Consider the following 10,601-nt stretch of genomic DNA (forward strand, 5'->3'; position numbering starts at 1 on the left):
GAGGTTGGCACACACCCACATGTCTTTGAGCACAACTTGTGTTTTCACCTTTATTCGATCCAAGAACTTCACCACAATCACATCCACGATCTACTTTTGTTTTCTTTCATCCAACTTTGTCTCCACAACCCTACATGCACAAAAGAACACAACTACACATAAATAAGCAATAAAATCTGATAAAAGTGATGCTCAATGTAAGAAAAGAATACTTTGTATTACTTATACACAAGCACTTATTAGATCGGAATAGCGGGATAGAGCATCGGCGGGCCCATTGAGAAGTCCCGGCTTGTGGATGATATCAAAGTCAAACCCTAGCAACTTGGTTAGCCATTGCTATTGGTCGGTTCATCTGGATGGTTGATGGATCATAGAGAGGAGGCTTTGATAATATGTGAGCACCGTGAAGCGTCGACCAAGGAGTTATTGCCTCCATTTGCGAACGACCTTTGTGATGGTGTACATCTCTAGGCTATATGTGGAAAAGGAGCACATTCGTGGGGGCAGTTGTTTGCTGAAGAAGGCGATGGGATGGCCATGTAAGACGGGTGGTGGTCATGGCTTCTTTGAGTTTATGGAAGACAGTCATGGCGGCCTCATTCCAATTGAACGCGTCTTTGTACAAGATGTTGGTCAAAGGATTGGCCAAGGTTGCGTACTGGTGGACGAAGCGCCTATAGTATCCAGTCAAACCATAGAAGCTGCGTAGATTCCGGAGGACATTAGGGATGGGCCAATCATGGATGATGGAGATCTTTGACTGGTAAACAGTGACCCCTTGACCTGAGATGTGGTGACTAAGATAATCAATTTCTATACTCTCAAATTCACATTTTACCTTCTTGACAAACAGACTATGCAAGCGGAGCAATGAGAACACCTTGTGGAGATGCGCTAAATGAGCTGTCCAGCTGTGGCTGTAGATGAGGATGTTATCGAAGAAGACCAAGATGAAGCACTGGAGGACCGTCTTGAACATTGTGTTCATTAAAGCTTAGAAGGTTGAGGGAGAGTTCGATAACACGAAAGGCATCACACGGAGCTCGTAATGTTCCTTATCAGTACAGAATGCCGTTTTCTCAATATCTGGGGGGTAAATGCGAATCTGGTGGTAGCCGGTGTGGAAGTCAAGTTTAGAGAAAACATAGGCGCCCGAGATTTCATCAAATAGCTCCTCGATAGTGGGAATAGTGAATCTATCTTTGATGGTGACAGCATTGAGGGTGCGATAAGGACGCAAAAAGGGCAAGTGCCATCGTACTTAACTAGTAATACTGGTGCCGAAAACGAACTTGTGCTTGGTCATATGAGATCGTCAGCAATCATCTTGGCTACGAAGCGTTCAGTTTTGCCCTTCTAAAAGTGAGGATAGAGATAGTGTTTTACATTAACTGGTGGGGTGTGAGGCAAGAGAGGAATACAGTGGTCAAAACAGCAAGGTGGTAATGGTACCAGCAGAGGCTGTGGTGGAGAACACTCGAGTTTGGCTAACTTGAGCATCATGTCCACCATAATAGACTATTGGGATGTGAGGGCCTACTGGATCATTTCGAAGGTGGCCGAATGTTGTTGAACTGAAGCATTCATAAGGTCGATTTTAGTATCTTGTTCGGCGATGAGGTCAGATAAGAAACTGAGTTGTTCGTCCGTGTCGTGTGGTCGGGCCATCATGTCTTCCATCACGAGTGGTAGTGCAACAGCTCAATGAAAGCAGCAGTTGATGGGAGATCTTGTATGAGGAAGAGAAGAGGGATCAAGAGGGAGACAGGAGGAGAAGAGAGATAGGAAGAGGAAGAGAAGGGGGATGAGGAATTGGATAATAACTCTGCCACTAATGTGGCTTCTTTCATTCATTTAAAGCAACATGCAACAGTTTGCCACGTGGATATGAGATTCCACTTTACATACGACAAACATATAAGATTTTATACTTGACATAAAACTCCCTTCATGTGAAAAAATCCATATACTTTATAGTTCACGTCAGTCTTCTATTGGTGAGTTTACTTATACGAATTTTGGGCATGTCAGCCACTGTATTGTTTTCCCATGTGTTAGCATCAAAGAGATGAAGTTATATCACTAGGAGGATGGGAGTTGGTGGGAGACAAGAGATGTATACAGAGGATGGGAAACAAAAGATCGGAGATGGGAACTTATTGCAAAAGAGTAAGTCAGATAAACTTAATTTGGGAATGGAATGGAGTGGTTATCTAACTTCAATCTCAAACCAAGGATATTCTTTGAATTTCAAAGAAAAATATGAAAATTTTGAAAAAAAGTTTCTTATTATGTTGAAAGAAATTTCAATGTTTTTTTTGTTAATCTATTCTATAAAAGGGGTTTCTTTTTATAACCTTAGCCTTAATAAATGAATAAATGTTAAATAAAAAATAACCAAGGGAAGTTTTGATTAGCAATTGACACATTTTTCCACATCGGTTAAAGAAGACACCAAGAAGAATGGTAGATGAGGCACACTAGAATTACTAGTGGAATCACATAGTTTATGTACTCATTAAAATAAAAATAAAATAAAATAAATAGAAAAATACATATTGGCCGCCGTTTGGTTTCACTTTTTAGGAAGTGATCCCCATGCATTGGGGATCACTCCCTCTTTCATACATACTCACATTTGGATAATCATCAAATTACATGGGAAAGGCATGGGAGAGGAATGGATGCCCCAAACCGTGCATTGTGGTTCCTTCAAAAATTGGTGGGGTAAGACCATAGTTACCTAGAAAGCGCTACGCTTTGAGTCGCTAGATGAGTACGCATACGAAAAATGATACTTGTATTGTATCTGATACGGTTGGGGGGGGCGAGGGGGGATAGGCTTAGTTGGTATGATTAGTTCTAGTCAAGATACAATTCAAAATTTCATCCGAGTCGATTATATAAAATATATACAATATTATAAAACTTTAATGCTAATTCAAAGAAAAAGGTGTCCTTAGATTACCAAATAGATCCAAAAATGCAGATGTTTGGCTACATAACATATTAAAAAGTGGAAACATTAAAGTAATTAAGTAACTAAATAGATTATCATTTATCAACAGCATCAGCCTTGGCAAATTCAAAACCATCTTCCTCTAATGATCTCCATATCATGTCAACAACTTTCATAGTAGAATCTTTCAAATTCGTATTGCTTGGATTGATGTCCCATTTCCTATATGGGTTATGTTTGTAGCTTTCACTAAAACGTGCTTGTAGATGAATATTTGAGTGGATAAAGACAAGCTTATCAGCCTTTGTACAATTCAGCCTGTTTCTCTTGACATTGTGAATATAAGAGTAAATACTCCAATTTTTTTTTTCAGTTGAAGAGCTATTGATTGGTTGGGATAAAATGTTCTTTACCACCTTTGCTAGCTCTGGAGTTTCTAACCCATATGTTAACCACCAATCAATTGAGTCCATTGAAAATGCATCTATTTAAGCTGCTGCCATTGTGTAAACACCTTTCCTCATGTGAAAATTTGCAAATTGTTCACATAAAAGCTTCATCTCTTCATCAATTTCTACAATTTTTTCACAAGCTTTTAGAACACCCATGATAACCTCCCTATACAAGTTTGGAGCCTTCTTTGTTATCCCTCTAGGAGATGGTATAGCAAGATAATAAGGGTCATAAAATTGTGGAGTTAGTGCAAACCCAAGCCAATGCATGGGAACATTTATTTTCTCCCACCTAGTTATTATATTTTCCTCAATTGTAGGATAATGTGCACTTTGCTTGTTGTATCTCATTATATCTCTTAGCTCTCCAAACATGTTGTCCATCCTTTCATAAATCTCCCACATTTTGTCACCCTCTCTGACACACCTCTTGCGTGTGTGTATCGACAATGCACGACTGTTGAAGTAATAAAATACTCAACAGGTCAGGTAGGCGAATCCATAAAGAACAGGGTTACTAGTACTAACTGCTTCTCTACTATCTAGCCTAATGATTAATGGGATGATGTGATGATCTAGTGTGTGAAGTAATAAATACCAAAGACGAATATGCAAGGGTAAAATAGAGGGAGATCTCAATAAGTAAAAGTGGGGTATTCGGGGAATGCTCTCCCTAGGATTCCGGTATTAGGTACCTGGTGTGCAAAGTGTTTCTAAAATGAGTAGGTTAATGATAAGTGCTTGTGTAATAAGAATATGAAGTGTTCTTTCCTTATGATGAACATTACTTTTATTGGGTTTTAACACTAATATGTGTGTATTTATGTTACTTTCATGCATATAGGGTTGTGAAGCAGAATCTTAGAGAAAGAAGCCAATGTAGATCGTAAGTGCACCATTTGGAGGAAATTTTGAGAAGGTTCTAACGCAAAGACATAAGTCGGGTTCAAGATGCTAGAATGTGTGCCAACCTCCTTGTATTCAAGCTAGCACAATGATTTGGAAGGGCACAAAGCCAGTCACATTCTAAGTATTCCAGCTTGTGCATGTGTAACAAGATCTCCACCAATGCGGCCGTACATTGAAGAAGCAAAGCGATCTATGACGTAAACGTGTGCCCGTTTATGTTACCCCGATGAAAGCATGGTTTTGGGAGTGTTTCAGACCGGTACTGTAGTAGGGCACAGTAGCAACAATGTTACAAAATACTGTAGCAGGTACTATTTACAGCCGCCCGAAGAAGAAGTTGTCCAGAGATGCCACAGGGGTGTGTGGAAATTCCACACACCCGTGCGTTAATTCCATAGGCCCTGTGAAACATTCACAGGGGCATGTGGATTCCTGATTCTAGCCCTTTAAAAGCCGATTTCAGCCGCGATTTCAGTAATCTTTTCTCCATATTTTCCCCAACTTGAGAGAGGACTGCGGCTAGGGTTTTGAGAGGTATTAGCTAGGGATTGGGAGAGGTTCTATGGCTCCAACATCACACTCCGTTTGGAAGAAGGTTAGTGGGAGAGCTTTCGTCAGCACCGATCCGGCGAGGTGTATCCTAGGCCAGACAAATGGACCCTTGGACGAGTAGAAGATTCTCCACAAGACCATCATCAAGACTATCGAGGGGGTTTTCTATGGATTTTTTTTCTTTTACATTCGATTTCATTGATTGTAATTAGCTTCATGGAGAGCTAAAGCCCCTAGTGGGTACTTGGATTATGAACCCTAGGATGTATTTGTTTCTTTGAACCTTTTTATTATGCTTCCATTAATTGATGTTTTTATTGAGTTCTAATCTTGAATAAATTGATTGTATGAATACTCTTTTAGAGTGACACTAGGGTTCAGAGTTATTGTTGGTAACCCTTGTGAGTGAGTGACACATCACGAGAGTTAGACAAAGCTAGATTGGAGAGGGTTGAGAGGGTGAGTCAAGAAGTAGCGGAGAGTCCCCTTTCTCTTCCGGTGTGATTTATTCTACCTCCAATTCCTCGAGTTCTTTGCGGTCATAGTAGAGTGAATGGGCTAAGGGATGACCTTTTGCTGGGGCTTAGTTGCAAGTGCAATGGAGTGAAACGTTGAAGTAATTTTAGCATCTAGGGCTTAATTGTGGCTAGGGACTTTCCGCCTGGAACAAAGGGTTACATATAGGAAGAGGATTTATCACTTGGAATCCCTAGAACTCATTGCAATTCTATATGAGTGCGAGGTTGAGAGATTGTTCAATTTCTCTTCTGGGACATGTATAGGATTAGGCATGGTTGACCTTAGATTTGGGACCATGTATTAAAGGATCTCCACGACTCATTAATGTATTAGTTGGGAAGCATAATAGAGGGTTTTTGCACTTCAAATGATTGTCCTAGGCGGATCAATATCCGAGTACCCCATTTATATCGATTGCCTTACCTCTCCTTTACTTGTGTTCTCTCTCTTCTCTTTTACTTTTGTTTATATTACATCTTGTCACACAAATCACTATTCATACTTTGCTTAGTTAAGAAACAATTTAAGTATTTTTACTCCCTACTCCCTATGGATATGATACCCACTCACCTGGGATTTTATTACTACGACAAAACCGTGCACTTGTGGGACATACGCAAGGGGCGTTGTCAGTTAAGTTGTGAAAATACAAAGGTAATCGAATCCTACCTCTAGATCACTGATACTAGTCCCCTATGAGGTCTCGGCAGAGAAATGACTCAGTCTTAACACCTCACACCACATATGACCGCATAGCACTGTAGGAATTCGAAAGGGTGTATCCGATTCCTAAGAATAGACCTAACCCTACCCCTAGGTGAAATGTCCCTAACCTCCTATGAGGTCTTGGTGGAGAACTCTCTCAATCTCAACATCTCACACCATATATAGTTGCTTAAAGCTTAGGGAATACAGATACAGAATACACTAATCGGAGGGGAAAAGGGTCATTATAAGTGCTTGTGCGATATGAATGCGAAGTGTTTATTCCTTATGTTGAGCATTACTTTTCTCAGGTTTTTACACTAATATGTGTGTTTTTATGTTACTTTTATGCAGGTAGGGTTGTGAAACCTATTATATAGGAAAGAAGCCAATGTGGATCACAATGCACCGATTTTGGAGGAAATCTTGCTAAGGTTTAAACGTGAAGATATAAGTCGGGTGCGAGATGCTAGAGTGTGTGCCAACCTCCTCGCATTCGAGTGAGCACATCCATTTGGAGGGGCACAAAGGAAGTCACATTCGAGCATTCTGACTTATGCACATAAGAACAAGAGCTCCACCAACATGTATATCATTGAAGAAGCAAGTGATTCACGACGTAAACGTGTGCCCGTTTGCGTTACCCCGATGAAAATATGGAATTGGGAAGTTATTCAGGTCGAGAAATCGGAGAAATCAGAGAAACAGAGAATCCACACGGGCGTGTGGAAATTATCCACGGCCGTGTGGAAATTCTGCACAGGCGCGTGTACCGTCCACGCTTGTGGAGTCGCCCGATTGCAGCCCTATTTAAAGCCGATTCAACCCCGATTTTGGTATTCTTTTCTCCATCTTTTCCCCAACTTGAGAGAGGGCTTCGGCTAGGGTTTTGAGGGGTATTGGCTAGGGTTTTAGAGAGGTTCTACGGCTCTGACATCGTGCATCATTTGGAAGAAGGTTATTGGGAGAGCTTTCGTCGGCATCGATCCAGCGAGGTGTATCCTAGGCTGGACAAAGGATCCCTTTCGACAAGTAGAGGACTCTCCACAAGACCATCGACACGACCATCGAAGGGGTTTCTTTATGGATTCATTGCTTTTACATTCGATTTCTTTGATTGTACTTAGCTCCATGGAGAGCTAAACCCCTAGTGGGTACTTGGGTGATTGTGAACCCTAGGATGTATTCGTTTCATTGAACTTTTTTATTATGCTTTCAATAAATTGATGTTTATTGTTAGTTCCAACCTTGAATGCTTGATTGTACGAACATTTTCCCTAGAGTGACACTAGGGTTGAGAGTTCTTGTTGGTAACCTTGTGTGTGAGTGACACACCACGAGTGTTAGACAAAGCTAGGTTGGAGAGGGTTGAGAGGGTGAGTCGAGAGGTACAGGAGCGTCCCCTTTCCCCTCTAACGTGATAGATTCTACCTCCGTTTCTCGAGTTCTTTGCGGCCATAATAGAGTGAATGGTCTAAGGGATGAATCTCCGCTGGGGCTTAGTTGCGCGTGCAACGGAGTGAAGCGTTGAGGGGATCTTAGTATCTAGGGCTTAATTGTGGTTAGGGACCTTCCGCCTGGACCAAAGGGTTAGGTCTATAATTAGGAAGAGATTTATCACCTGGAATCCCTAGAGCTCATTGCAACTTTATTCGAGTGCGAGGTTGAGAGGTTATTTAATCTCTCCTCCGGGACATGAATAGAGTTAGGCATAATTGACCTTAGATTTGGGACTATGTATGTAAGGATTTCCATGACTCACCATTGCATTGATTAGGAAGCATAATAGAGAGTTCTTGCACTTGAAGCGATTATCCTAGGTGAAGCATCATCCGAGTACCCCATCTTTATCAATTGCCTTACCTCCTCCTTACTTTTGCTCTCTTACTTGTTGCTTTTAATTGTTGAGAATTGAATCATTGTCACACTTATCATTGTTGATATTCCACATAGCTAAGAATCGAATTAAGTGTCTTTACTCCCTACTCCCTGTGGATTCGATACCCGCTCACCCGGGATTATTACTTCGACAAACCCGTGCACTTGCGGGATATACGCAAGGGGATCTTGTCAGGTCACTCCACTATCTTATGACTCACCCTCTCAATCCTCTTCAATCTTGAGGTTCTAACCATAATGGAGCCTTTCTCTCACCAAGGTAAACAAATCATGCAAACAAAAAAACCATAAGATCAATAAGGCAAGCAAGCATTAGGAAAACCAGATTGAAATTCAATCAAACTCGGATTAAAGAGAAACACAAAGCATATCCACACAAGATTATAATCCTAGGGTTCACAAGCCCAAATACCCTCTAGGGGTTTAGGTCTCCATGGAACAATATACAAAACAAACCATCATTGAATGAAAGTATATAAAAGCCTTAAAAATAAACCCCCCTATATTTGAACTGATGGCCTTGATGAAGACTTCAACGTCTTGATGGAATCCACTCCGAACCTAGGGTCACTGGTGGCTCCCTTAATGTTTTGACAGAGAAGGAATCGATCAAAGTTGGTAAAGAAATACCTCCTAAGTGGCAAAGACCTCCTCTCCAAACCCTAGCCGGCTCACATCTCAAGAGCCACACAAAAGATTTCCAAAGTATAGAGCAAATTGGATATGGATAACCTGAAATCAAGTTGTCACGTGCCTTCACTCGCCTGGGTCAGCTGCCACCCGCCAAGGTGGGTTGCAGATTTCTCAACCCGCCCTGGTGGAATTCTAACCCTGTCTAGTGAATAGTGTTCTGATTACATTTATGAGTTCCACTTGTGTCTTTGTGCCCTTCCAACTCATAATCTAGCTTGAATTCTCTTTGAATTTGGCATACACCCTTATGTGTATGCTTGTGTCTTGATTCTTATGTTGTACAAAAGACTCCCAAAATGTGCCTTCATAACCTATCTTTGCTTTCTTTTTTTCTCTCAAGGCCTTCACAATCCTATTTGCACAAAGAAACACCAAGTACAATTTATGAGACATACAACATGATAAAAATGAAGCTCAGTGCATGTAAAATATACAAAGAAGTATGTTCATTCAAGCACTTATCAATTTCCATCAGTAAATTTGACTAACAAATAAATAGGCTTGGTGATCTTGATTACATTTTCAACTTCATCCCAAAATCTTCACTAGCTATTGTTTCGATTACTAAAGCCTCCACCTTTGTATTATTATTATCCCCTTGTTTCACCCATTTTTTTCCATGTCTAAGAATAGTGATCATGGCAAGATCTTCTCTATAATAAAGCAATCATTTCAACATAATATAATGAGAAGCAAATCTAGTTTTAGCCACTTTTAACAAATCCAGATTTAAGTGAGCTCTAAAAATTGATCAAGCATATGTGTGGTAGAGTGTATATTTAACAATATTTTCTCCCTTTTATATGTGCTACTCAACCACTCAAAACTTCTAGCAAAATCTTTGAATATCAAATTTAGAGTATGAACAACATAAGGAGTACAAAAAATATGCTTGTGTACCTTTTCTATTTCCTTCCCAACAAATTTACAATTTACAGCATTATTAATTACAATTCGTAGAACATTTGATGCACCAAGGATAAGTACATGTGTATAAGTAATACAAAGTATTCTTTTCTTACATTGAGCATTACTTTTCTAAGATTTTATCGCTTATTCATGTGTATTTATGTTCTTTTGTGCATGTAGGGTTATGGAGACAATGTTGGATTAAAGAAAGCAAAAGTAGTTCATGGACTTGATTGTGGTGAAGTTCTTGGATCGAATAAAGGTGAAAACACAAGTTGTGTTCAAAGATATGTAAGTGTGTGCCAACCTTCGTTGTGCTCAAGAGAATACATAAAGTGGAGGGGCACAAAGGCAGTCACACTCATTTTTTCTGACTGCAACATTAGTAAGAGCTCCATTAATGTGGTTTCATTGAAGACACGACGTGATCTACCGAATGGATCTGTGTCCATTCATGTGGCCTCAATGAAAAGAGTAGATTCGGGAGCATTTTGGTGAAACACTGTAGCAAATCACTATAGCAATTACTGTTTATAGCTCGCAGGAAACTGATTTTTAGAAATCCACACACCCGTGTGGAAATTCAACACACCCGTGTGGATGCCCGATTCCGGCCCCTATAAATACCTCATTTTGAGGATTCTTTGGGGATCTTTTTCCTATCTTTTGCCCATCTTTGGAGGCGCTCACGACTAGGGTTTGGAGAGGCGTTTGCTTGGTTTAAAAAGTGGTTCTACGGCATTCTACATTGTGTTCCTTTGGAAGAGAGCTATTAGGGGAGCTTTCATTGATATCGATTCAGCGAGGTGTGCCCTAGGCTTAACAACGGAACCTTTGGAGAACACAAGGCAGCTCCGCAAGACCATCGATATGGAACACAAGAGGGTTTTATCTATGGATTACATGCATTTAGTTTTGATTTCATTATTAACTGCATATTTCTCTATGGAGAGCTAAACCCCTAGTAGATGCTTGGACTTGTAAACCCTAGGATGATTTTG

The sequence above is a fragment of the Dioscorea cayenensis genome, chromosome 14 (assembly GCF_009730915.1).
Source record: "Dioscorea cayenensis subsp. rotundata cultivar TDr96_F1 chromosome 14, TDr96_F1_v2_PseudoChromosome.rev07_lg8_w22 25.fasta, whole genome shotgun sequence".
Lineage (NCBI taxonomy): Eukaryota > Viridiplantae > Streptophyta > Magnoliopsida > Dioscoreales > Dioscoreaceae > Dioscorea > Dioscorea cayenensis.